The sequence below is a fragment of the Xyrauchen texanus genome, unplaced genomic scaffold (genome assembly GCF_025860055.1).
Source record: "Xyrauchen texanus isolate HMW12.3.18 unplaced genomic scaffold, RBS_HiC_50CHRs HiC_scaffold_72, whole genome shotgun sequence".
NCBI lineage: Eukaryota > Metazoa > Chordata > Actinopteri > Cypriniformes > Catostomidae > Xyrauchen > Xyrauchen texanus.
The window spans coordinates 1-23976 of record NW_026266709.1 but is presented as its reverse complement, the minus strand read 5'-3'; the positions used below and the strand labels follow the sequence as shown (position 1 = coordinate 23976).

Genomic DNA, 23976 nt, shown 5'->3' with positions numbered 1-23976 from the left:
GCAAAGGACAGCTTGCTCATTTATCTTGCCTCCTACAGAAAGCAGTAGAGGGTTTTTTTTTGCTCTTTCTTGACTGCAACATACAGAGTTGGAAAGTACAAACAAAGTGCAGTGCTTCCAAAATTTAGGTGGACACATCCGAAAAGAAAGCGTCCTGAGGTCATTTTTTAAGTAGAGTAGAGTTTTCTTTGGCCACTGGATTATTATTATGTGTTAAGCATATAATTGTGCAGCTGAGTATGCCCTCTTTAAGCAATCCACATGGAAGCTGTGACACAGGTATGCAGAAAAAGGTATTGTGGACGACTCCTGTGAAATTGAATAAATAGAGAGGCACTTACCTTTTCAAAAAGAGAAATAAATAAAAATTGACACTGTCTGAGAGGAAAGGGCCTGTTGTCTCTTTTTTAGATCTGCAGTACAAGACATATTTTAATGATGGGAGAGCAGCATAAGGATGTGTGCAGTGCGCTTGCTTTAAATGGCCTGCTGGTAGCCGCGAGCACTCAGCTACGGCCATACCACCCTGTGCAGGTCCGAACTCGTCTGATCTCGGAAGCCAAACAGGGCTGGGCCTGGTTAGTACTTGGGTGGGAGACTTCCTGGGAATACCAGGTGCTGTAAGATTTTTTCTTTTCCTTGTTTGTTTTAACTCATACACTCCCCCTGGCTCAACTGGGATATATTTATTTATCCTTGGAAATTGGTTGTTTGATTGATTTTCTTTCATTTAGCTTTCTCTGTGGCAAAGGACAGCTTGCTCATTTATCTTGCCTCCTACAGAAAGCAGTAGAGTTTTTTTTTTGCTCTTTCTTGACTGCAACATACAGAGTAGGAAAGTACAAACAAAGTGCAGTGCTTCCAAAATTTGGTGGACACATCCGAAAGAAAGCGTCCTGAGGTCATTTTTAAGTAGAGAAGAGTTTTCTTTGGCCACTGGATTATTATTATGTGTTAAGCATATAATTGTGCAGCTGAGTATGCCCTCTTTTAGCAAAACCACATGGAAGCTGTGACACAGGTATGCAGAAAAGGTATTGTGGACGACTCCTGTGAAATTGAATAAATAGAGAGGCACTTACCTTTTCAAAAAGAGAAATAAATAAAAATTGACACTGTCTGAGAGGAAAGGGCCTGTTGTCTCTTTTTTTAGAGCTGCAGTACAAGACATATTTTAATTATGGGAGAGCAGCATAAGGATGTGTGCAGTGCGCTTGCTTTAAATGGCCTGCTGGTAGCGCAGCACTAAGCTACGGCCATACCACCCTGTGCAGGCCCGAACTCGTCTGATCTCGGAAGCCAAACAGGGCTGGGCCTGGTTAGTACTTGGATGGGAGACTTCCTGGGAATACCAGGTGCTGTAAGATTTTTCTTTTCCTTGTTTGTTTTAACTCATACTCTCCCCCCTGGCTCAACTGGGATATATTTATTTATCCTTGGAAATTTGATTGATTTTCTTTCATTTAGCTTTCTCTGTGGCAAAGGACAGCTTGCTCATTTATCTTGCCTCCTACAGAAAGCAGTAGAGGGTTTTTCTTTTGCTCTTTCTTGACTGCAACATACAGAGTTGGAAAGTACAAACAAAGTGCAGTGCTTCCAAAATTTGGTGGCCACATCCGAAAGAAAGCGTCTTGAGGTCATTTTTTAAGTAGAGAAGAGTTTTCTTTGGCCACTGGATTATTATTATGTGTTAAGCATATAATTGTGCAGCTGAGTATGCCCTCTTTTAGCAAACCACATGGAAGCTGTGACACAGGTATGCAGAAAAAGGTATTGTGGACGACTCCTGTGAAATTGAATAAATAGAGAGGCACTTACCTTTTCAAAAAGAGAAATAAATAAAATTGACACTGTCTGAGAGGAAAGGGCCTGTTGTCTCTTTTTTAGATCTGCAGTACAAGACATATTTTAATGATGGGAGAGCAGCATAAGGATGTGTGCAGTGCGCTTGCTTTAAATGGCCTGCTGGTAGCCGCAGCACTCGCTACGGCCATACCACCCTGTGCAGGTCCGAACTCGTCTGATCTCGGAAGCCAAACAGGGCTGGACCTGGTTAGTACTTGGGGGGAGACTTCCTGGGAATACCAGGTGCTGTAAGATTTTTCTTTTCCTTGTTTGTTTTAACTCATACACTCCCCCCTGGCTCAACTGGGATATATTTATTTATCCTTGGAAATTGGTTGTTTGATTGATTTTCTTTCATTTAGCTTTCTCTGTGGCAAAGGACAGCTTGCTCATTTATCTTGCCTCCACAGAAAGCAGTAGAGGTTTTTTTTTTGCTCTTTCTTGACTGCAACATACAGAGTAGGAAAGTACAAACAAAGTGCAGTGCTTCTAAAATTTGGTGGACACATCCGAAAGAAAGCGTCCTGAGGTCATTTTTTAAGTAGAGAAGAGTTTTCTTTGGCCACTGGATTATTATTATGTGTTAAGCATATAATTGTGCAGCTGAGTATGCCCTCTTTTAGCAAACCACATGGAAGCTGTGACACAGGTATGCAGAAAAAGGTATTGTGGACGACTCCTGTGAAATTGAATAAATAGAGAGGCACTTACCTTTTCAAAAAGAGAAATAAATAAAAATTGACACTGTCTGAGAGGAAAGGGCCTGTTGTCTCTTTTTTAGATCTGCAGTACAAGACATATTTTTAATGATGGGAGAGCAGCATAAGGATGTGTGCAGTCGCTTGCTTTAAATGGCCTGCTGGTAGTCAGCAGCACTCACTACTGGCCATACCACCCTGTGCAGGTCCGAACTCGTCTGATCTCGGAAGCCAAACAGGGCTGGGCCTGGTTAGTACTTGGGTGGGAGACTTCCTGGGAATACCAGGTGCTGTAAGATTTTTCTTTTCCTTGTTTGTTTTAACTCATACACTCCCCTGGCTCAACTGGGATATATTTATTTATCCTTGAAATTGGTTGTTTGATTGATTTTCTTTCATTTAGCTTTCTCTGTGGCAAAGGACAGCTTGCTCATTTATCTTGCCTCCTACAGAAAGCAGTAGAGGTTTTTTTGCTCTTTCTTGACTGCAACATACAGAGTAGGAAAGTACAAACAAAGTGCAGTGCTTCCAAAATTTGGTGGACACATCCGAAAGAAAGCGTCCTGAGGTCATTTTTTAAGTAGAGAAGAGTTTTCTTTGGCCACTGGATTATTATTATGTGTTAAGCATATAATTGTGCAGCTGAGTATGCCCTCTTTTTAGCAAACCACATGGAAGCTGTGACACAGGTATGCAGAAAAAGGTATTGTGGACTGACTCCTGTGAAATTGAATAAATAGAGAGGCACTTACCTTTTCAAAAGAGAAATAAATAAAAATTGACACTGTCTGAGAGGAAAGGCCTGTTGTCTCTTTTTTAGATCTGCAGTACAAGACATATTTTAATGATGGGAGAGCAGCATAAGGATGTGTGCAGTGCGCTTGCTTTAAATGGCCTGCTGGTAGCCTAGCACTACAAGCTACGGCCATACCACCCTGTGCAGGTCCGAACTCGCCTGATCTCGGAAGCCAAACAGGGCTGGGCCTGGTTAGTACTTGGGTGGAGACTTCCTGGGAATACCAGGTGCTGTAAGATTTTTCTTTTCCTTGTTTGTTTTAACTCATACACTCCCCCCTGGCTCAACTGGGATATATTTATTTATCCTTGGAAATTTGATTGATTTTCTTTCATTTAGCTTTCTCTGTGGCAAAGGACAGCTTGCTCATTTATCTTGCCTCCTACAGAAAGCAGTAGAGGGGTTTTTTTTGCTCTTTCTTGACTGCAACATACAGAGTTGGAAAGTACAAACAAAGTGCAGTGCTTCCAAAATTTGGTGGACACATCCGAAAGAAAGCGTCCTGAGGTCATTTTTTAAGTAGAGTAGAGTTTTCTTTGGCCACTGGATTATTATTATGTGTTAAGCATATAATTGTGCAGCTGAGTATGCCCTCTTTAGCAATCCACATGGAAGCTGTGACACAGGTATGCAGAAAAAGGTATTGTGGACGACTCCTGTGAAATTGAATAAATAGAGAGGCACTTACCTTTTCAAAAGAGAAATAAATAAAAATTGACACTGTCTCGAGAGGAAAGGGCCTGTTGTCTCTTTTTTAGATCTGCAGTACAAGACATATTTTAATGATGGGAGAGCAGCATAAGGATGTGTGCAGTCGCTTGCTTTAAATGGCCTGCTGGTAGCCGCAGCACTCAAGCTTGCTGGCCATACCACCCTGTGCAGGTCCGAACTCGTCTGATCTCGGAAGCCAAACAGGGCTGGGCCTGGTTAGTACTTGGGTGGGAGACTTCCTGGGAATACCAGGTGCTGTAAGATTTTTCTTTTCCTTGTTTGTTTTAACTCATACACTCCCCCCTGGCTCAACTGGGATATATTTATTTATCCTTGGAAATTGGTTGTTTGATTGATTTTCTTTCATTTAGCTTTCTCTGTGGCAAAGGACAGCTTGCTCATTTATCTTGCCTCCTACAGAAAGCAGTAGAGTTTTTTTTTTGCTCTTTCTTGACTGCAACATACAGAGTAGGAAAGTACAAACAAAGTGCAGTGCTTCCAAAATTTGGTGGACACATCCGAAAGAAAGCGTCCTGAGGTCATTTTTTAAGTAGAGAAGAGTTTTCTTTGGCCACTGGATTATTATTATGTGTTAAGCATATAATTGTGCAGCTGAGTATGCCCTCTTTAGCAAACCACATGGAAGCTGTGACACAGGTATGCAGAAAAAGGTATTGTGGACGACTCCTGTGAAATTGAATAAATAGAGAGGCACTTACCTTTTCAAAAAGAGAAATAAATAAAAATTGACACTGTCTGAGAGGAAAGGGCCTGTTGTCTCTTTTTTAGAGCTGCAGTACAAGACATATTTTAATTATGGGAGAGCAGCATAAGGATGTGTGCAGTGCGCTTGCTTTAAATGGCCTGCTGGTAGCGCAGTAGCACTCAAGCTACTGCCATACCACCCTGTGCAGGCCCGAACTCGTCTGATCTCGGAAGCCAAACAGGGCTGGGCCTGGTTAGTACTTGGATGGGAGACTTCCTGGGAATACCAGGTGCTGTAAGATTTTTCTTTTCCTTGTTTGTTTTAACTCATACTCTCCCCCCTGGCTCAACTGGGATATATTTATTTATCCTTGGAAATTTGATTGATTTTCTTTCATTTAGCTTTCTCTGTGGCAAAGGACAGCTTGCTCATTTATCTTGCCTCCTACAGAAAGCAGTAGAGGGTTTTTCTTTTGCTCTTTCTTGACTGCAACATACAGAGTTGGAAAGTACAAACAAAGTGCAGTGCTTCCAAAATTTGGTGGCCACATCCGAAAGAAAGCGTCTTGAGGTCATTTTTTAAGTAGAGAAGAGTTTTCTTTGGCCACTGGATTATTATTATGTGTTAAGCATATAATTGTGCAGCTGAGTATGCCCTCTTTTAGCAAACCACATGGAAGCTGTGACACAGGTATGCAGAAAAAAGGTATTGTGGACGACTCCTGTGAAATTGAATAAATAGAGAGGCACTTACCTTTTCAAAAAGAGAAATAAATAAAATTGACACTGTCTGAGAGGAAAGGGCCTGTTGTCTCTTTTTTTAGATCTGCAGTACAAGACATATTTTAATGATGGGAGAGCAGCATAAGGATGTGTGCAGTGCGCTTGCTTTAAATGGCCTGCTGGTAGCACGCAGCACTACGCTACGGCCATACCACCCTGTGCAGGTCCGAACTCGTCTGATCTCGAAGCCAAACAGGGCTGGACCTGGTTAGTACTTGGGGGAGACTTCCTGGGAATACCAGGTGCTGTAAGATTTTTCTTTTCCTTGTTTGTTTTAACTCATACACTCCCCCTGGCTCAACTGGGATATATTTATTTATCCTTGGAAATTGGTTGTTTGATTGATTTTCTTTCATTTAGCTTTCTCTGTGGCAAAGGACAGCTTGCTCATTTATCTTGCCTCCACAGAAAGCAGTAGAGCTTTTTTTGCTCTTTCTTGACTGCAACATACAGAGTAGGAAAGTACAAACAAAGTGCAGTGCTTCCAAAATTTGGTGGACACATCCGAAAGAAAGCGTCCTGAGGTCATTTTTTAAGTAGAGAAGAGTTTTCTTTGGCCACTGGATTATTATTATGTGTTAAGCATATAATTGTGCAGCTGAGTATGCCCTCTTTTAGTAAAACCACATGGAAGCTGTGACACAGGTATGCAGAAAAAGGTATTGTGGACGACTCCTGTGAAATTGAATAAATAGAGAGGCACTTACCTTTTCAAAAAGAGAAATAAATAAAAATTGACACTGTCTGAGAGGAAAGGGCCTGTTGTCTCTTTTTTTAGATCTGCAGTACAAGACATATTTTAATGATGGGAGAGCAGCATAAGGATGTGTGCAGTGCGCTTGCTTTAAATAGCCTGCTGGTAGCCGCAGCACTCAGCTACGGCCATACCACCCTGTGCAGGTCCGAACTCGTCTGATCTCGGAAGCCAAACAGGGCTGGGCCTGGTTAGTACTTGGGTGGGAGACTTCCTGGGAATACCAGGTGCTGTAAGATTTTTCTTTTCCTTGTTTGTTTTAACTCATACACTCCCCCTGGCTCAACTGGGATATATTTATTTATCCTTGGAAATTGGTTGTTTGATTGATTTTCTTTCATTTAGCTTTCTCTGTGGCAAAGGACAGCTTGCTCATTTATCTTGCCTCCTACAGAAAGCAGTAGAGGTTTTTTTGCTCTTTCTTGACTGCAACATACAGAGTAGGAAAGTACAAACAAGTGCAGTGCTTCCAAAATTTGGTGGACACATCCGAGAAGAAAGCGTCCTGAGGTCATTTTTAAGTAGAGAAGAGTTTTCTTTGGCCACTGGATTATTATTATGTGTTAAGCATATAATTGTGCAGCTGAGTATGCCCTCTTTTAGCAAACCACATGGAAGCTGTGACACAGGTATGCAGAAAAAGGTATTGTGGACGACTCCTGTGAAATTGAATAAATAGAGAGGCACTTACCTTTTCAAAAGAGAAATAAATAAAAATTGACACTGTCTGAGAGGAAAGGGCCTGTTGTCTCTTTTTTTAGATCTGCAGTACAAGACATATTTTAATTATGGGAGAGCAGCATAAGGATGTGTGCAGTGCTTTGCTTTAAATGGCCTGCTGGTAGCCCAGGCACTAAGCTACGGCCATACCACCCTGTGCAGGTCCGAACTCGTCTGATCTCGGAAGCCAAACAGGGCTGGGCCTGGTTAGTACTTGGGTGGGAGACTTCCTGGGAATACCAGGTGCTGTAAGATTTTTCTTTTCATTGTTTGTTTTAACTCATACACTCCCCTGGCTCAACTGGGATATATTTATTTATCCTTGGAAATTGTGATTGATTTTCTTTCATTTAGCTTTCTCTGTGGCAAAGGACAGCTTGCTCATTTATCTTGCCTCCTACAGAAAGCAGTAGAGGGTTTTTTTGCTCTTTCTTGACTGCAACATACAGAGTTGGAAAGTACAAACAAAGTGCAGTGCTTCCAAAATTTGGTGGACACATCCGAAGAAGCGTCCTGAGGTCATTTTTAAGTAGAGAAGAGTTTTCTTTGGCCACTGGATTATTATTATGTGTTAAGCATATAATTGTGCAGCTGAGTATGCCCTCTTTTAGCAAACCACATGGAAGCTGTGACACAGGTATGCAGAAAAAGGTATTGTGGACGACTCCTGTGAAATTGAATAAATAGAGAGGCACTTACCTTTTCAAAGAGAAATAAATAAAAATTGACACTGTCTGAGAGGAAAGGGCCTGTTGTCTCTTTTTTTAGATCTGCAGTACAAGACATATTTTAATGATGGGAGAGCAGCATAAGGATGTGTGCAGTACGCTTGCTTTAAATGGCCTGCTGGTAGCGCGCAGCACTGCTACAGGCCATACCACCCTGTGCAGGTCCGAACTCGTCTGATCTCGGAAGCCAAACAGGGCTGGGCCTGGTTAGTACTTGGGTGGGAGACTTCCTGGGAATACCAGGTGCTGTAAGATTTTTCTTTTCCTTGTTTGTTTTAACTCATACACTCCCCTGGCTCAACTGGGATATATTTATTTATCCTTGGAAATTTGATTGATTTTCTTTCATTTAGCTTTCTCTGTGGCAAAGGACAGCTTGCTCATTTATCTTGCCTCCTACAGAAAGCAGTAGAGGTTTTTTTTTGCTCTTTCTTGACTGCAACATACAGAGTTGGAAAGTACAAACAAAGTGCAGTGCTTCAAAATTTGGTGGACACATCCGAAAGAAAGCGTCCTGAGGTCATTTTTAAGTAGAGAAGAGTTTTTTGGACACTGGATTATTATTATGTGTTAAGCATATAATTGTGCAGCTGAGTATGCCCTCTTTAGCAAACAACATGGAAGCTATGACACAGGTATGCAGAAAAAGGTATTGTGGACGACTCCTGTGAAATTGAATGAATAGAGAGGAGGCACTTACCTTTTCAAAAGAGAAATAAATAAAAATAGACAATGTCTGAGAGGAAAGGGCCTGTTGTCTCTTTTTTAGAGCTGCAGTACAAGACATATTTTAATGATGGGAGAGCAGCATAAGGATGCGTGCAGTCTGCTTGCTTTAAAATGGCCTGCTGGTAGCCCCAGCACTCGCTTACGGCCATACCACCCTGTGCAGGTCCGAACTCGTCTGATCTCGGAAGCCAAACAGGGCTGGACCTGGTTAGTACTTGGGGGGAGACTTCCTGGGAATACCAGGTGCTGTAAGATTTTTCTTTTCCTTGTTTGTTTTAACTCATAACTTGATCCCCCTGGATCAACTGGGATATATTTATTTATCCTTGGAAATTGGTTGTTTGATTGATTTTCTTTCATTTAGCTTTCTCTGTGGCAAAGGACAGCTTGCTCATTTATCTTGCCTCCTACAGAAAGCAGTAGAGGGTTTTTTTTTTTGCTCTTTCTTGACTGCAACATACAGAGTTGGAAAGTACAAACAAAGTGCAGTGCTTCCAAAATTTGGTGGACACATCCGAAAGAAAGCGTCCTGAGGTCATTTTTAAGTAGAGAAGAGTTTTCTTTGGCCACTGGATTATTATTATGTGTTAAGCATATAATTGTGCAGCTGAGTATGCCCTCTTTTAGCAAACAACATGGAAGCTGTGACACAGGTATGCAGAAAAAGGTATTGTGGACGACTCCTGTGAAATTGAATAAATAGAGAGGCACTTACCTTTTCAAAAGAGAAATAAATAAAAATTGACACTGTCTGAGAGGAAAGGGCCTGTTGTCTCTTTTTTAGATCTGCAGTACAAGACATATTTTAATTATGGGAGAGCAGCATAAGGATGTGTGCAGTGCGCTTGCTTTAAATGGCCTGCTGGTAGCCAGCAGCACTGCATACGGCCATACCACCCTGTGCAGGTCCGAACTCGTCTGATCTCGGAAGCCAAACAGGGCTGGGCCTGGTTAGTACTTGGGTGGGAGACTTCCTGGGAATACCAGGTGCTGTAAGATTTTTCTTTTCCTTGTTTGTTTTAACTCATACACTCCCCTGGCTCAACTGGGATATATTTATTTATCCTTGGAAATTTGATTGATTTTCTTTCATTTAGCTTTCTCTGTGGCAAAGGACAGCTTGCTCATTTATCTTGCCTCCTACAGAAAGCAGTAGAGGTTTTTTTGCTCTTTCTTGACTGCAACATACAGAGTAGGAAAGTACAAACAAAGTGCAGTGCTTCCAAAATTTGGTGGACACATCCGAAAGAAAGCGTCCTGAGGTCATTTTTAAGTAGAGAAGAGTTTTCTTTGGCCACTGGATTATTATTATGTGTTAAGCATATAATTGTGCAGCTGAGTATGCCCTCTTTAGCAAACCACATGGAAGCTGTGACACAGGTATGCAGAAAAAGGTATTGTGGACGACTCCTGTGAAATTGAATAAATAGAGAGGCACTTACCTTTTCAAAAGAGAAATAAATAAACATTGACACTGTCTGAGACGAAAGGGCCTGTTGTCTCTTTTTTAGATCTGCAGTACAAGACATATTTTAATGATGGGAGAGCAGCATAAGGATGTGTGCAGTGCGCTTGCTTTAAATGGCCTGCTGGTAGCCGCAGCACTCGCTTACGGCCATACCACCCCTGTGCAGGTCCGAACTCGTCTGATCTCGGAAGCCAAACAGGGCTGGTCCTGGTTAGTACTTGGGTGGGAGACTTCCTGGGAATACCAGGTGCTGTAAGATTTTCTTTTCCTTGTTTGTTTTAACTCATACACTCCCCCCTGGCTCAACTGGGATATATTTATTTATCCTTGGAAATTTGATTGATTTTCTTTCATTTAGCTTTCTCTGTGGCAAATGACAGCTTGCTCATTTATCTTGCCTCCTACAGAAAGCAGTAGAGGGGTTTTTTTTTGCTCTTTCTTGACTGCAACATACAGAGTTGGAAAGTACAAACAAAGTGCAGTGCTTCCAAAATTTGGTGGACACATCCGAAAGAAAGCGTCCTGAGGTCATTTTTTAAGTAGAGTAGAGTTTTCTTTGGCCACTGGATTATTATTATGTGTTAAGCATATAATTGTGCAGCTGAGTATGCCCTCTTTTAGCAATCCACATGGAAGCTGTGACACAGGTATGCAGAAAAAGGTATTGTGGACGACTCCTGTGAAATTGAATAAATAGAGAGGCACTTACCTTTTCAAAAAGAGAAATAAATAAAATTGACACTGTCTGAGAGGAAAGGGCCTGTTGTCTCTTTTTAGATCTGCAGTACAAGACATATTTTAATGATGGGAGAGCAGCATAAGGATGTGTGCAGTGCGCTTGCTTTAAATGGCCTGCTGGTAGCCGCAGCACTCGCTTACGACCATACCACCCTGTGCAGGTCCGAACTCGTCTGATCTCGGAAGCCAAACAGGGCTGGGCCTGGTTAGTACTTGGGTGGGAGACTTCCTGGGAATACCAGGTGCTGTAAGATTTTTCTTTTCCTTGTTTGTTTTAACTCATACACTCCCCCTGGCTCAACTGGGATATATTTATTTATCCTTGGAAATTGGTTGTTTGATTGATTTTCTTTCATTTAGCTTTCTCGTGGCAAAGGACAGCTTGCTCATTTATCTTGCCTCCTACAGAAAGCAGTAGAGTTTTTTTTTTGCTCTTTCTTGACTGCAACATACAGAGTAGGAAAGTACAAACAAAGTGCAGTGCTTCCAAAATTTGGTGGACACATCCGAAAGAAAGCGTCCTGAGGTCATTTTTAAGTAGAGAAGAGTTTTCTTTGGCCACTGGATTATTATTATGTGTTAAGCATATAATTGTGCAGCTGAGTATGCCCTCTTTAGCAAACCACATGGAAGCTGTGACACAGGTATGCAGAAAAAGGTATTGTGGACGACTCCTGTGAAATTGAATAAATAGAGAGGCACTTACCTTTTCAAAAAGAGAAATAAATAAAAATTGACACTGTCTGAGAGGAAAGGGCCTGTTGTCTCTTTTTTTAGAGCTGCAGTACAAGACATATTTTAATTATGGGAGAGCAGCATAAGGATGTGTGCAGTGCGCTTGCTTTAAATGGCCTGCTGGTAGCCGCAGCACTCGCTTACGGCCATACCACCCTGTGCAGGCCCGAACTCGTCTGATCTCGGAAGCCAAACAGGGCTGGGCCTGGTTAGTACTTGGATGGGAGACTTCCTGGGAATACCAGGTGCTGTAAGATTTTTCTTTTCCTTGTTTGTTTTAACTCATACTCTCCCCCCTGGCTCAACTGGGATATATTTATTTATCCTTGGAAATTTGATTGATTTTCTTTCATTTAGCTTTCTCTGTGGCAAAGGACAGCTTGCTCATTTATCTTGCCTCCTACAGAAAGCAGTAGAGGGTTTTTCTTTTGCTCTTTCTTGACTGCAACATACAGAGTTGGAAAGTACAAACAAAGTGCAGTGCTTCCAAAATTTGGTGGACACATCCAAGAAAGCGTCTTGAGGTCATTTTTAAGTAGAGAAGAGTTTTCTTTGGCCACTGGATTATTATTATGTAAGTTAAGCATATAATTGTGCAGCTGAGTATGCCCTCTTTAGCAAACCACATGGAAGCTGTGACACAGGTATGCAGAAAAAAGGTATTGTGGACGACTCCTGTGAAATTGAATAAATAGAGAGGCACTTACCTTTTCAAAAAGAGAAATAAATAAAAATTGACACTGTCTGAGAGGAAAGGGCCTGTTGTCTCTTTTTTAGATCTGCAGTACAAGACATATTTTAATGATGGGAGAGCAGCATAAGGATGTGTGCAGTGCGCTTGCTTTAAATAGCCTGCTGGTAGCCGCAGCACTCAAGCTACGGCCATACCACCCTGTGCAGGTCCGAACTCGTCTGATCTCGGAAGCCAAACAGGGCTGGACCTGGTTAGTACTTGGGGGAGACTTCCTGGGAATACCAGGTGCTGTAAGATTTTTCTTTCCTTGTTTGTTTTAACTCATAACTTGATCCCCTGGATCAACTGGGATATATTTATTTATCCTTGGAAATTGGTTGTTTGATTGATTTTCTTTCATTTAGCTTTCTCTGTGGCAAAGGACAGCTTGCTCATTTATCTTGCCTCCTACAGAAAGCAGTAGAGGTTTTTTTTGCTCTTTCTTGACTGCAACATACAGAGTTGGAAAGTACAAACAAAGTGCAGTGCTTCCAAAATTTGGTGGACACATCCGAAAGAAAGCGTCCTGAGGTCATTTTTTAAGTAGAGAAGAGTTTTCTTTGGACACTGGATTATTATTATGTGTTAAGCATATAATTGTGCAGCTGAGTATGCCCTTTTAGCAAACCAACATGGAAGCTATGACACAGGTATGCAGAAAAAGGTATTGTGGACGACTCCTGTGAAATTGAATGAATAGAGAGGAGGCACTTACCTTTACAAAAGAGAAATAAATAAAAATAGACAATGTCTGAGAGGAAAGGGCCTGTTGTCTCTTTTTTAGAGCTGCAGTACAAGACATATTTTAATGATGGGAGAGCAGCATAAGGATGCGTGCAGTCGCTTGCTTTAAATGGCCTGCTGGTAGCCCCAGCCCTCAGCTATGGCCATACCACCCTGTGCAGGCCCGAACTCGTCTGATCTCGGAAGCCAAACAGGGCTGGGCCTGGTTGAGTACTTGGATGGGAGACTTCCTGGGAATACCAGGTGCTGTAAGATTTTTCTTTTCCTTGTTTGTTTTAACTCATAACATGATCCCCTTGATCAACTGGGATATATTTATTTATCCTTGGAAATGGTTGTTTGATTGATTTTCTTTCATTTAGCTTTCTCTGTGGCAAAGGACAGCTTGCTCATTTATCTTGCCTCCTACAGAAAGCAGTAGAGGGTTTTTTTTTGCTCTTTCTTGACTGCAACATACAGAGTTGGAAAGTACAAACAAAGTGCAGTGCTTCCAAAATTTGGTGGACACATCCGAAAGAAAGCGTCCTGAGGTCATTTTTTAAGTAGAGAAGAGTTTTCTTTGGCCACTGGATTATTATTATGTGTTAAGCATATAATTGTGCAGCTGAGTATGCCCTCTTTTAGCAAACCACATGGAAGCTGTGACACAGGTATGCAGAAAAAGGTATTGTGGGCGACTCCTGTGAAAGTGAATAAATAGAGAGGCACTTACCTTTTCAAAAGAGAAATAAATAAAAATTGACACTGTCTGAGAGGAAAGGGCCTGTTGTCTCTTTTTTAGATCTGCAGTACAAGACATATTTTAATTATGGGAGAGCAGCATAAGGATGTGTGCAGTGCGCTTGCTTTAAATGGCCTGCTGGTAGCCGCAGCACTCACTACGGCCATACCACCCTGTGCAAGTCCGAACTCGTCTGATCTCGGAAGCCAAACAGGGCTGGGCCTGGTTAGTACTTGGGTGGGAGACTTCCTGGGAATACCAGGTGCTGTAAGATTTTTCTTTTCCTTGTTTGTTTTAACTCATACACTCCCCTGGCTCAACTGGGATATATTTATTTATCCTTGGAAATTTGATTGATTTTCTTTCATTTAGCTTTCTCTGTGGCAAAGGACAGCTTGCTCATTTATCTTGCCTCCTACAGAAAGCAGTAGAGGTTTTTTTGCTCTTTCTTGACTGCAACATACAGAGTAGGAAAGTACAAACAAAGTGCAGTGCTTCCAAAATTTGGTGGACACATCCGAAAGAAAGCGTCCTGAGGTCATTTTTTAAGTAGAGAAGAGTTTTCTTTGGCCACTGGATTATTATTATGTGTTATGCATACAATTGTGCAGCTGAGTATGCCCTCTTTTAGCAAACCACATGGAAGCTGTGACACAGGTATGCAGAAAAAGGTATTGTGGGCGACTCCTGTGAAATTGAATGACTAGAGAGGCACTTACCTTTTCAAAAGAGAAATAAATAAAAATTGACACTGTCTGAGAGGAAAGGGCCTGTTGTCTCTTTTTTAGATCTGCAGTACAAGACATATTTTAATGATGGGAGAGCAGCATAAGGATGTGTGCAGTCGCTTGCTTTAAATGGCCTGCTGGTAGCCGCAGCACTAAGCTACGGCCATACCACCCTGTGCAGGTCCGAACTCGTCTGATCTCGGAAGCCAAACAGGGCTGGAGCCTGGTTAGTACTTGGGTGGGAGACTTCCTGGGAATACCAGGTGCTGTAAGATTTTTCTTTTCATTGTTTGTTTTAACTCATACACTCCCCTGGCTCAACTGGGATATATTTATTTATCCTTGGAAATTTGATTGATTTTCTTTCATTTAGCTTTCTCTGTGGCAAAGGACAGCTTGCTCATTTATCTTGCCTCCTACAGAAAGCAGTAGAGGGGTTTTTTTGCTCTTTCTTGACTGCAACATACAGAGTTGGAAAGTACAAACAAAGTGCAGTGCTTCCAAAATTTGGTGGACACATCCGAAGAAAGCGTCCTGAGGTCATTTTTTAAGTAGAGAAGAGTTTTCTTTGGCCACTGGATTATTATTATGTGTTAAGCATATAATTGTGCAGCTGAGTATGCCCTCTTTTAGCAAACCACATGGAAGCTGTGACACAGGTATGCAGAAAAAGGTATTGTGGGCGACTCCTGTGAAATTGAATAAATAGAGAGGCACTTACCTTTTCAAAAGAGAAATAAATAAAAATTGACACTGTCTGAGAGGAAAGGGCCTGTTGTCTCTTTTTTAGATCTGCAGTACAAGACATATTTTAATGATGGGAGAGCAGCATAAGGATGTGTGCAGTGCTTGCTTTAAATAGCCTGCTGGTAGCCGCAGCACTACACTACGACCATACCACCCTGTGCAGGTCCGAACTTAGTCTGATCTCGGAAGCCAAACAGGGCTGGGCCTGGTTAGTACTTGGGTGGGAGACTTCCTGGGAATACCAGGTGCTGTAAGATTTTTCTTTTCCTTGTTTGTTTTAACTCATACACTCCCCTGGCTCAACTGGGATATATTTATTTATCCTTGGAAATTTGATTGATTTTCTTTCATTTAGCTTTCTCTGTGGCAAAGGACAGCTTGCTCATTTATCTTGCCTCCTACAGAAAGCAGTAGAGGTTTTTTTTGCTCTTTCTTGGCTGCAACATACAGAGTTGGAAAGTACAAACAAAGTGCAGTGCTTCAAAATTTGGTGGACACATCCAAAGAAAGCGTCCTGAGGTCATTTTTTAAGTAGAGTAGAGTTTTCTTTGGCCACTGGATTATTATTATGTGTTAAGCATATAATTGTGCAGCTGAGTATGCCCTCTTTTAGCAAACCACATGGAAGCTGTGACACAGGTATGCAGAAAAAGGTATTGTGGGCGACTCCTGTGAAATTGAATAAATAGAGAGGCACTTACCTTTTCAAAGAGAAATAAATAAAATTGACACTGTCTGAGAGGAAAGGGCCTGTTGTCTCTTTTTTAGATCTGCAGTACAAGACATATTTTAATGATGGGAGAGCAGCATAAGGATGTGTGCAGTCGCTTGCTTTAAATGGCCTGCTGGTAGCACCAGCACTAAGCTTACTGCCATACCACCCTGTGCAAGGTCGAACTTGAATCTGATCTCGGAAGCCAAACAGGGCTGGGCCTGGTTAGTACTTGGGTGGGAGACTTCCTGGGAATACCAGGTGCTGTAAGATTTTTCTTTTCCTTGTTTGTTTTAACTCATACACTCCCCTGGCTCAACTGGGATATATTTATTTATCCTTAGAAGTAGGTTGTTTGATTGATTTTTCTTTCATTTAGCTTTCTCTGTGGCAAGGACAGCTTGCTCATTTATCTTGCCTCCTACAGAAAGCAGTAGAGGTTTTTTTGCTCTTTCTTGACTGCAACATACAGAGTAGGAAAGTACAAACAAAGTGCGGTGCTTCCAAAATTTAGTGGACACATCCAGAAAGCGTCCTGAGGTCATTTTTTAAGTAGAAAGAGTTTTCTTTGGCCACTGGATTATTATTATGTGTTAAGCATATGATTGTGCAGCTAGTATGCCCTCTTTTAGCAAACCACATGGAAGCTGTGACACAGGTATGCAGAAAAAGGTATTGTGGGCGACTCCTGTGAAATTGAATAAATAGAGAGGCACTTACCTTTTCAAAAGAGAAATAAATAAAAATTGACACTGTCTGAGAGGAAAGGGCCTGTTGTCTCTTTTTTTTAGAGCTGCAGTACAAGACATATTTTAATTATGGGAGAGCAGCATAAGGATGTGTGCAGTCGCTTGCTTTAAATGGCCTGCTGGTAGCCGCAGCACTAAGCTACTGACCATACCACCCTGTGCAGGCCCGAACTTCGTCTGATCTCGGAAGCCAAACAGGGCTGGGCCTGGTTAGTACTTGGGTGGGAGACTTCCTGGGAATACCAGGTGCTGTAAGATTTTTCTTTTCCTTGTTTGTTTTAACTCATACACTCCCCTGGCTCAACTGGGATATATTTATTTATCCTTGGAAGTGGTTATTTGATTGATTTTCTTTCATTTAGCTTTCTCTGTGGCAAAGGACAGCTTGCTCATTTATCTTGCCTCCTACAGAAAGCAGTAGAGGGTTTTTTTTGCTCTTTCTTGGCTGCAACATACAGAGTTGGAAAGTACAAACAAAGTGCAGTGCTTCCAAAATTTAGTGGACACATCCGAAAGCGTCCTGAGGTCATTTTTTAAGTAGAGAAAGAGTTTTCTTTGGCCACTGGATTATTATTATGTGTTAAGCATATAATTGTGCAGCTAGTATGCCCTCTTTTAGCAAACCACATGGAAGCTGTGACACAGGTATGCAGAAAAGGTATTGTGGGCGACTCCTGTGAAATTGAATAAATAGAGAGGCACTTACCTTTTCAAAAGAAATAAATAAAATTAGACACTGTCTGAGAGGAAAGGGCCTGTTGTCTCTTTTTTAGATCTGCAGTACAAGACATATTTTTAATGATGGGAGAGCAGCATAAGGATGTGTGCAGTGCGCTTGCTTTAAATATGGCCTGCTGGTAGCGCCTAGCACTAAGCTACGGCCATACCACCTGTGCAGGCCGAACTTCGTCTGATCTCGGAAGCCAAACAGGGCTGGGCCTGGTTGAGTACTTGGATGGGGAGACTTCCTGGGAATACCAGGTGCTGTAAGATTTTTCTTTTCCTTGTTTGTTTTAACTCATACTCTCCCCCTGGCTCAACTGGGATATATTTATTTATCCTTGGAAGTGGTTGTTTGATTGATTTTCTTTCATTTAGCTTTCTCTGTGGCAAGGACAGCTTGCTCATTTATCTTGCCTCCTACAGAAAGCAGTAGAGGTTTTTTTTGCTCTTTCTTGGCTGCAACATACAGAGTTGGAAAGTACAAACAAAGTGCAGTGCTTCCAAAATTTGGTGGACACATCCGAAAAAAGCGTCCTGAGGTCATTTTTTAAGTAGAGAAGAGTTTTCTTTGGCCACTGGATTATTATTATGTGTTAAGCATATAATTGTGCAGCTGAGTATGCCCTCTTTTAGCAAACCACATGGAAGCTGTGACTACAGGTATGCAAGAAAAAAGGTATTGTGGGCGACTCCTGTGAAATTGAATGAATAGAGAGAGGCACTTACCTTTCAAAAGAGAAATAAATAAAAATAGACAATGTCTCAGAGAGGAAAGGGCCTGTTGTCTCTTTTTTTAGAGCTGCAGTACAAGACATATTTTTAATGATGGGAGAGCAGCATAAGGATGCGTGCAGTCTTTGCTTGCTTTTAAATGGCCTGCTGGTAGCCCAGCACTAAACATACGTATACCACCTGATGCGAGGGCCGAGAACTACAAGTCACGATCACCAAGGAAGCCAGAACAGGGAACAGGGCCTGGTTGAGATACTTGGATGGGAGACTTCCTGGGAATGCCAGGTGCTATGTAAGATTTTCTCTTTTCCTTGTTTGTTTTAACTCATAACTTGACTCCCCTGGATCCAACTGGGATATATTTATTTATCTTGAAATTGGTTGTTTGATTGATTTTCTTTCATTTAGCTTTCTCTGTGGCAAGGACAGCTTGCTCATTTATCTTGCCTCCTACAGAAAGCAGTAGGAGATTTTTTTGCTCTTTCTTGACTGCAACATACAGAGTTGGAAAGTACAAACAAAGTGCAGTGCTTCCAAAATTTGGTGAACACATCCGAGAGAAAGCGTCCTGAGGTCATTTTTTAAGTAGAGAAGAGTTTTCTTTGGCCACTGGATTATTATTATGTGTTAAGCATATAATTGTGCAGCTGAGTATGCCCTCTTTTAGCAAACCACATGGAAGCTGTGACACAGGTATGCAGAAAAGGTATTGTGGGCGACTCCTGTGAAATTGAATAAATAGAGAGGCACTTACCTTTTCAAAAAGAGAAATAAATAAAAATTGACACTGTCTGAGAGGAAAAGAGCCTGTATGTCTCTTTTTTAGATCTGCAGTACAAGACATATTTTAATGATGGGAGAGCAGCATAAGGATGCGTGCAGTGCGCTTTGCTTTAAATGGCCTGCTGGTAGCCGCAGCACTGACACTGCGGCCATACCACCCTGTGCAGGCCAGAACTTCGTCTGATCTCGGAAGCCAAACAGGGCTGGGCCTGGTTAGTACTTGGGTGGGAGACTTCCTGGGAATACCAGGTGCTGTAAGATTTTTCTTTTCCTTGTTTGTTTTAACTCATACACTCCCCTGGCTCAACTGGGATATATTTATTTATCCTTGGAAATTGGTTGTTTGATTGATTTTCTTTCATTTAGCTTTCTCTGTGGCAAGGACAGCTTGCTCATTTATCTTGCCTCCTACAGAAAGCAGTAGAGGTTTTTTTGCTCTTTCTTGACTGCAACATACAGAGTTGGAAAGTACAAACAAAGTGCAGTGCTTCCAAAATTTGAGTGGACACATCGAAAGAAAGCGTCCTGAGGTCATTTTTAAGTAGAGAAGAGTTTTCTTTGGCCACTGGATTATTATTATGTGTTAAGCATATAATTGTGCAGCTGAGTATGCCCTCTTTTAGCAAACCACATGGAAGCTGTGACACAGGTATGCAGAAAAAAGGTATTGTGGGCGACTCCTGTGAAATTGAATGAATAGAGAGGCACTTACCTTTTCAAAAGAGAAATAAATAAAAATTGACACTGTCTGAGAGGAAAGGGCCTGTTGTCTCTTTTTTTAGATCTGCAGTACAAGACATATTTTTAATGATGGGAGAGCAGCATAAGGATGTGTGCAGTCGCTTGCTTTAAATAGCCTGCTGGTAGCGCAGCACTAAGCTACTGGCCATACCACCTGTGCAGGCCGAACTAAGTCTGATCTCGGAAGCCAAACAGGGCTGGGCCTGGTTAGTACTTGGGTGGGAGACTTCCTGGGAATACCAGGTGCTGTAAGATTTTTCTTTTCCTTGTTTGTTTTAACTCATACACTCCCCTGGCTCAACTGGGATATATTTATTTATCCTTGGAAATTGGTTGTTTGATTGATTTTTCTTTCATTTAGCTTTCTCTGTGGCAAAGGACAGCTTGCTCATTTATCTTGCCTCCTACAGAAAGCAGTAGAGGTTTTTTGCTCTTTCTTGACTGCAACATACAGAGTTGGAAAGTACAAACAAAGTGCAGTGCTTCCAAAATTTGAGTGGACACATCCGAAAGAAAGCGTCCTGAGAGTCATTTTTAAGTAGAGAGAGTTTTCTTTGGCCACTGGATTATTATTATGTGTTAAGCATATAATTGTGCAGCTGAGTATGCCCTCTTTTAGCAAACCACATGGGCTGTGACACAGGTATGCAGAAAAGGTATTGTGGGCGACTCCTGTGAAGTGAATAAATAGAGAGGCACTTACCTTTTCAAAAGAAATAAATAAAATTGACACTGTCACTGAGAGGAAAGGGCCTGTTGTCTCTTTTTTAGATCTGCAGTACAAGACATATTTTAATGATGGGAGAGCAGCATAAGGATGTGTGCAGTCGCTTGCTTTAAATGGCCTGCTTGGTAGCCGCGCAGCACTAGCTTACGGCCATACCACCCTGTGCAGGTCCGAACTCAGTCTGATCTCGGAAGCCAAACAGGGCTGGGCCTGGTTGAGTACTTGGGTGGGAGACTTCCTGGGAATACCAGGTGCTGTAAGATTTTTCTTTTTCCTTGTTTGTTTTAACTCATACACTCCCCTGGCTCAACTGGGATATATTTATTTATCCTTGGAAATTGGTTGTTTGATTGATTTTCTTTCATTTAGCTTTCTCTGTGGCAAAGGACAGCTTGCTCATTTATCTTGCCTCCTACAGAAAGCAGTAGAGGATTTTTTTGCTCTTTCTTGACTGCAACATACAGAGTTGGAAAGTACAAACAAAGTGCAGTGCTTCCAAAATTTGGTGGACACATCCGAAAGAAAGCGTCCTGAGGGTCATTTTTAAGTAGAGAAGAGTTTTCTTTGGCCACTGGATTATTATTATGTGTTAAGCATATAATTGTGCAGCTAATTATGCCCTCTTTTAGCAAACCACATGGAAGCTGTGACACAGGTATGCAGAAAAAGGTATTGTGGGCGACTCCTGTGAAGTTGAATAAATAGAGAGGCACTTACCTTTTCAAAAGAGAAATAAATAAAAATTGACACTGTCTAGAGAGGAAAGGGCCTGTTGTCTCTTTTTTAGATCTGCAGTACAAGACATATTTTAATGATGGGAGAGCAGCATAAGGATGCGTGCAGTCAGCTTGCTTTAAATGGCCTGCTGGTAGCGCACTGCAGCTACGGCCATACCACCCTGTGCAGGCCGAACTTCGTCTGATCTCGGAAGCCAAACAGGGCTGGGCCTGGTTAGTACTTGGTGGGAGACTTCACCAGGAATACCAGGTGCTGTAAGATTTTTCTTTTTCCTTGTTTGTTTTAACTCATACACACTCCCCTGGCTCAACTGGGATATATTTATTTATCCTTGGAAGTGGTTGTTTGATTGATTTTCTTTCATTTAAGCTTTCTCTGTGGCAAGGACAGCTTGCTCATTTATCTTGCCTCCTACAGAAAGCAGTAGAGTTTTTTTTTTTGCTCTTTCTTGACTGCAACATACAGAGTAGGAAAGTACAAACAAAGTGCAGTTAGCTTCCAAAATTTGGTGGACACATCCGAAAGAAAGCGTCCTGAGGTCATTTTTAAGTAGAGAAGAGTTTTCTTTGGCCACTGGATTATTATTATGTGTTAAGCATATAATTGTGCAGCTGAGTATGCCCTCTTTTAGCAAACCACATGGAAGCTGTGATGACAGGGTATGCAGAAAAAGGTATTGTGGACGACTCCTGTGAAATTGAATGAATAGAGAGGAGGCACTTACCTTTTCAAAAAGAGAAATAAATAAAAAATAGACAATGTCTGAGAGGAAAGGGCCTGTTGTCTCTTTTTTAGAGCTGCAGTACAAGACATATTTTAATTATGGGAGAGCATCATAAGGATGTGTGCAGTCGCTTGCTTTAAATGAGCCTGCTGGTAGCCACGATACAACGCCACGCCATACCACCTGTGCAGGCCGAGGAATCTGCCGATCTCGAAGCCAAACAGGGTAGGCCTGGTTAGTACTTGGATGGGAGACTTCAGGAATACAGGTGCTGTAAGATTTTCTTTTCTTGTTTGTTTTAACTCATACTCTCCCCTGGCTCAACTGGGATATATTTATTTATCACTTGAGGATATTGGACGATTCGATTAGTTAGCTTTCACTGTTTAGACTTTCTCTGTGGCAAGGCGACAGCATCATGCTCAAACGTATCTGCCTCCCTACAGAGAAGCTGATGGTGGAGTTTTTTCTTTTGCTCTTTTCTTGACTGCAGCATACAGAGTTGGAAAGTACAAACAAAGTGCAGTGCTTCAAATTTGGTGGACACATCCGAAAGAAAGCGCCCTGAGGTCATTTTTTAAGTAGAAGGTTTCTTTGGCCACATGATTATTATATGTGCTGGGCAATAATTGTAGCGGCTGAGTATACCCCTTTTAGCAAACAACATGGAGAGAACTATGACACAGGTATTGTCAGCAGAAAGAGTATTATGGGCAACTCCTGTAGGGATATTGAATGAATGGAGAGGAGGCACTTACCGCACCAAAAGAGAAATAGATAAAATGAATGATATCACAGGAGGAAGGGCCTGTCTCTCTTTTTTTTAGGGGCTGCAGTACAAGACATATTTTAGTCAGTGGGAGAGCAGCATAAGGATGCGTGCAGTCGCTTGCTTTAAATGGCCTGCTGGTAGCCCCAGCACTAGCTTGCGAGCCATACCACCCTGTGCAGGCAGACTCGTCTGATCCGGAAGCCAAACAGGGCTAGGCCTAGGTTAGTACTTGGATGGGGAGACTTCCTGGAAGTACAGGTGCTGTAAGATTTTTCTTTTCCTTGTTTGTTTTTAACTCATACACTCCCCCTGGCTCAACTGGGATATATTTATTTATCCTTAGAAATTGGTTGTTTGATTGATTTTCTTTCATTTAAGCTTTCTCTGTGGCAAAGGACAGCGCTCATTTATCTTGCCTCCTACAGAAAGCAGTAGGAGTTTTTGCTCTTTCTTGGCTGCAGCATACAGAGTTGGAAAGTACAAACAAAGTGCAGTGCTTCCAAATTTGAGTGGACACATCCGAAGAAAGCGTCCTGAGGTCATTTTTAAGTAGAGAGAGTTTTCTTTGGCCCACTGGATTATTATTATGTATTAAGCATATAATTGTGCAGCTAGTATACCCTCTTTTAGCAAACCACATGGAAGCTGTGGCACAGGTATGCAGAAAAAGGTATTGTGGGCGACTCCTGTGAAGTGAATAAATAGAGGCACTTACACTTTTCAAAAGAGAAATAAATAAAAATTGACACTGTCCCTGAGGAGGAAAGAGCCTGTTGTCTCTTTTTTTTAGATCTGCAGTACAAGACATATTTTAATGATGGGAGAGCAGCATAAGGATGTGTGCAGTCGCGTTGCTTTAAATAGCCTGCTGGTAGCCAGCCTGCACTTCACACAGCCATACCACCTGTGCAGGCCAGAGCTAGATCTGATCTCGGGAAGCCAAACAGGGCTAGGCCTGGATTAGTACTTAGGTGGGAGACTTCCTGGGAATACCAGGTGCTGTAAGATTTTTCTTTCCTTGTTTGTTTAACTCCTTACACTCCCACTGGCTCAGCTGGGATATATTTATTTATCATGAATGTAGTTGTTTGATTGATTTTCTTTCATTTAGCTTTCTCTGTGGCAAAAGGACAGCTTGCTCATTTATCTTGCCTCCTACAAGCAGTAGGGAGATTTTTTTGCTCTTTCTTGACTGCAACATACAGAGTTGGAAAGTACAAACAAAGTGCAGTGCTTCCAAAATTTGAGTGGACACATCCGAAAGAAAGCGTCCTGAGGTCATTTTTTAAGTAGAGAAGAGTTTCTTTGGCCACTGGATTATTATTATGTGTTAAGCATATAATTGTGCAGCTGAGTATGCCCTCTTTTAGCAAAACCACATGGAAGCTGTGACACAGGTATGCAGAAAAAGGTCAAAAAGAAGTAAATAAAATTGACACTGTCTGAGGAGGAAAGAGACCTGCTGTCTCTTTTAAGATCTGCAATTACAAGG

The 23976-nt window shown here is 41.7% G+C and overlaps 23 pseudogenes; all 23 read left to right on the top strand.

The window, feature by feature from the left end:
* Positions 1-508: 508 nt before the first annotated feature.
* LOC127642613 (uncharacterized) lies at positions 509-627 on the top strand (annotated as a pseudogene).
* A 621-nt stretch (positions 628-1248) lies between these two features.
* LOC127642595 (uncharacterized) lies at positions 1249-1367 on the top strand (annotated as a pseudogene).
* A 615-nt stretch (positions 1368-1982) lies between these two features.
* Positions 1983-2100, top strand: LOC127642644 (uncharacterized; annotated as a pseudogene).
* A 623-nt stretch (positions 2101-2723) lies between these two features.
* Positions 2724-2842, top strand: LOC127642628 (uncharacterized; annotated as a pseudogene).
* Positions 2843-3460: 618 nt separating this feature from the next.
* On the top strand, positions 3461-3578 carry LOC127642652 (uncharacterized; annotated as a pseudogene).
* A 616-nt stretch (positions 3579-4194) lies between these two features.
* On the top strand, positions 4195-4314 carry LOC127642625 (uncharacterized; annotated as a pseudogene).
* A 624-nt stretch (positions 4315-4938) lies between these two features.
* Positions 4939-5057, top strand: LOC127642607 (uncharacterized; annotated as a pseudogene).
* A 1355-nt stretch (positions 5058-6412) lies between these two features.
* On the top strand, positions 6413-6531 carry LOC127642612 (uncharacterized; annotated as a pseudogene).
* A 617-nt stretch (positions 6532-7148) lies between these two features.
* LOC127642611 (uncharacterized) lies at positions 7149-7267 on the top strand (annotated as a pseudogene).
* Positions 7268-7875: 608 nt separating this feature from the next.
* Positions 7876-7995, top strand: LOC127642635 (uncharacterized; annotated as a pseudogene).
* A 611-nt stretch (positions 7996-8606) lies between these two features.
* Positions 8607-8724, top strand: LOC127642610 (uncharacterized; annotated as a pseudogene).
* Positions 8725-9349: 625 nt separating this feature from the next.
* Positions 9350-9468, top strand: LOC127642596 (uncharacterized; annotated as a pseudogene).
* Positions 9469-10076: 608 nt separating this feature from the next.
* On the top strand, positions 10077-10196 carry LOC127642629 (uncharacterized; annotated as a pseudogene).
* A 614-nt stretch (positions 10197-10810) lies between these two features.
* LOC127642600 (uncharacterized) lies at positions 10811-10929 on the top strand (annotated as a pseudogene).
* A 619-nt stretch (positions 10930-11548) lies between these two features.
* LOC127642580 (uncharacterized) lies at positions 11549-11667 on the top strand (annotated as a pseudogene).
* A 617-nt stretch (positions 11668-12284) lies between these two features.
* Positions 12285-12401, top strand: LOC127642646 (uncharacterized; annotated as a pseudogene).
* Positions 12402-13022: 621 nt separating this feature from the next.
* Positions 13023-13142, top strand: LOC127642637 (uncharacterized; annotated as a pseudogene).
* A 621-nt stretch (positions 13143-13763) lies between these two features.
* LOC127642604 (uncharacterized) lies at positions 13764-13882 on the top strand (annotated as a pseudogene).
* A 609-nt stretch (positions 13883-14491) lies between these two features.
* Positions 14492-14611, top strand: LOC127642642 (uncharacterized; annotated as a pseudogene).
* A 1336-nt stretch (positions 14612-15947) lies between these two features.
* LOC127642651 (uncharacterized) lies at positions 15948-16068 on the top strand (annotated as a pseudogene).
* Positions 16069-16682: 614 nt separating this feature from the next.
* LOC127642649 (uncharacterized) lies at positions 16683-16802 on the top strand (annotated as a pseudogene).
* A 2121-nt stretch (positions 16803-18923) lies between these two features.
* LOC127642648 (uncharacterized) lies at positions 18924-19043 on the top strand (annotated as a pseudogene).
* Positions 19044-20392: 1349 nt separating this feature from the next.
* Positions 20393-20513, top strand: LOC127642638 (uncharacterized; annotated as a pseudogene).
* Positions 20514-23976: the final 3463 nt, after the last annotated feature.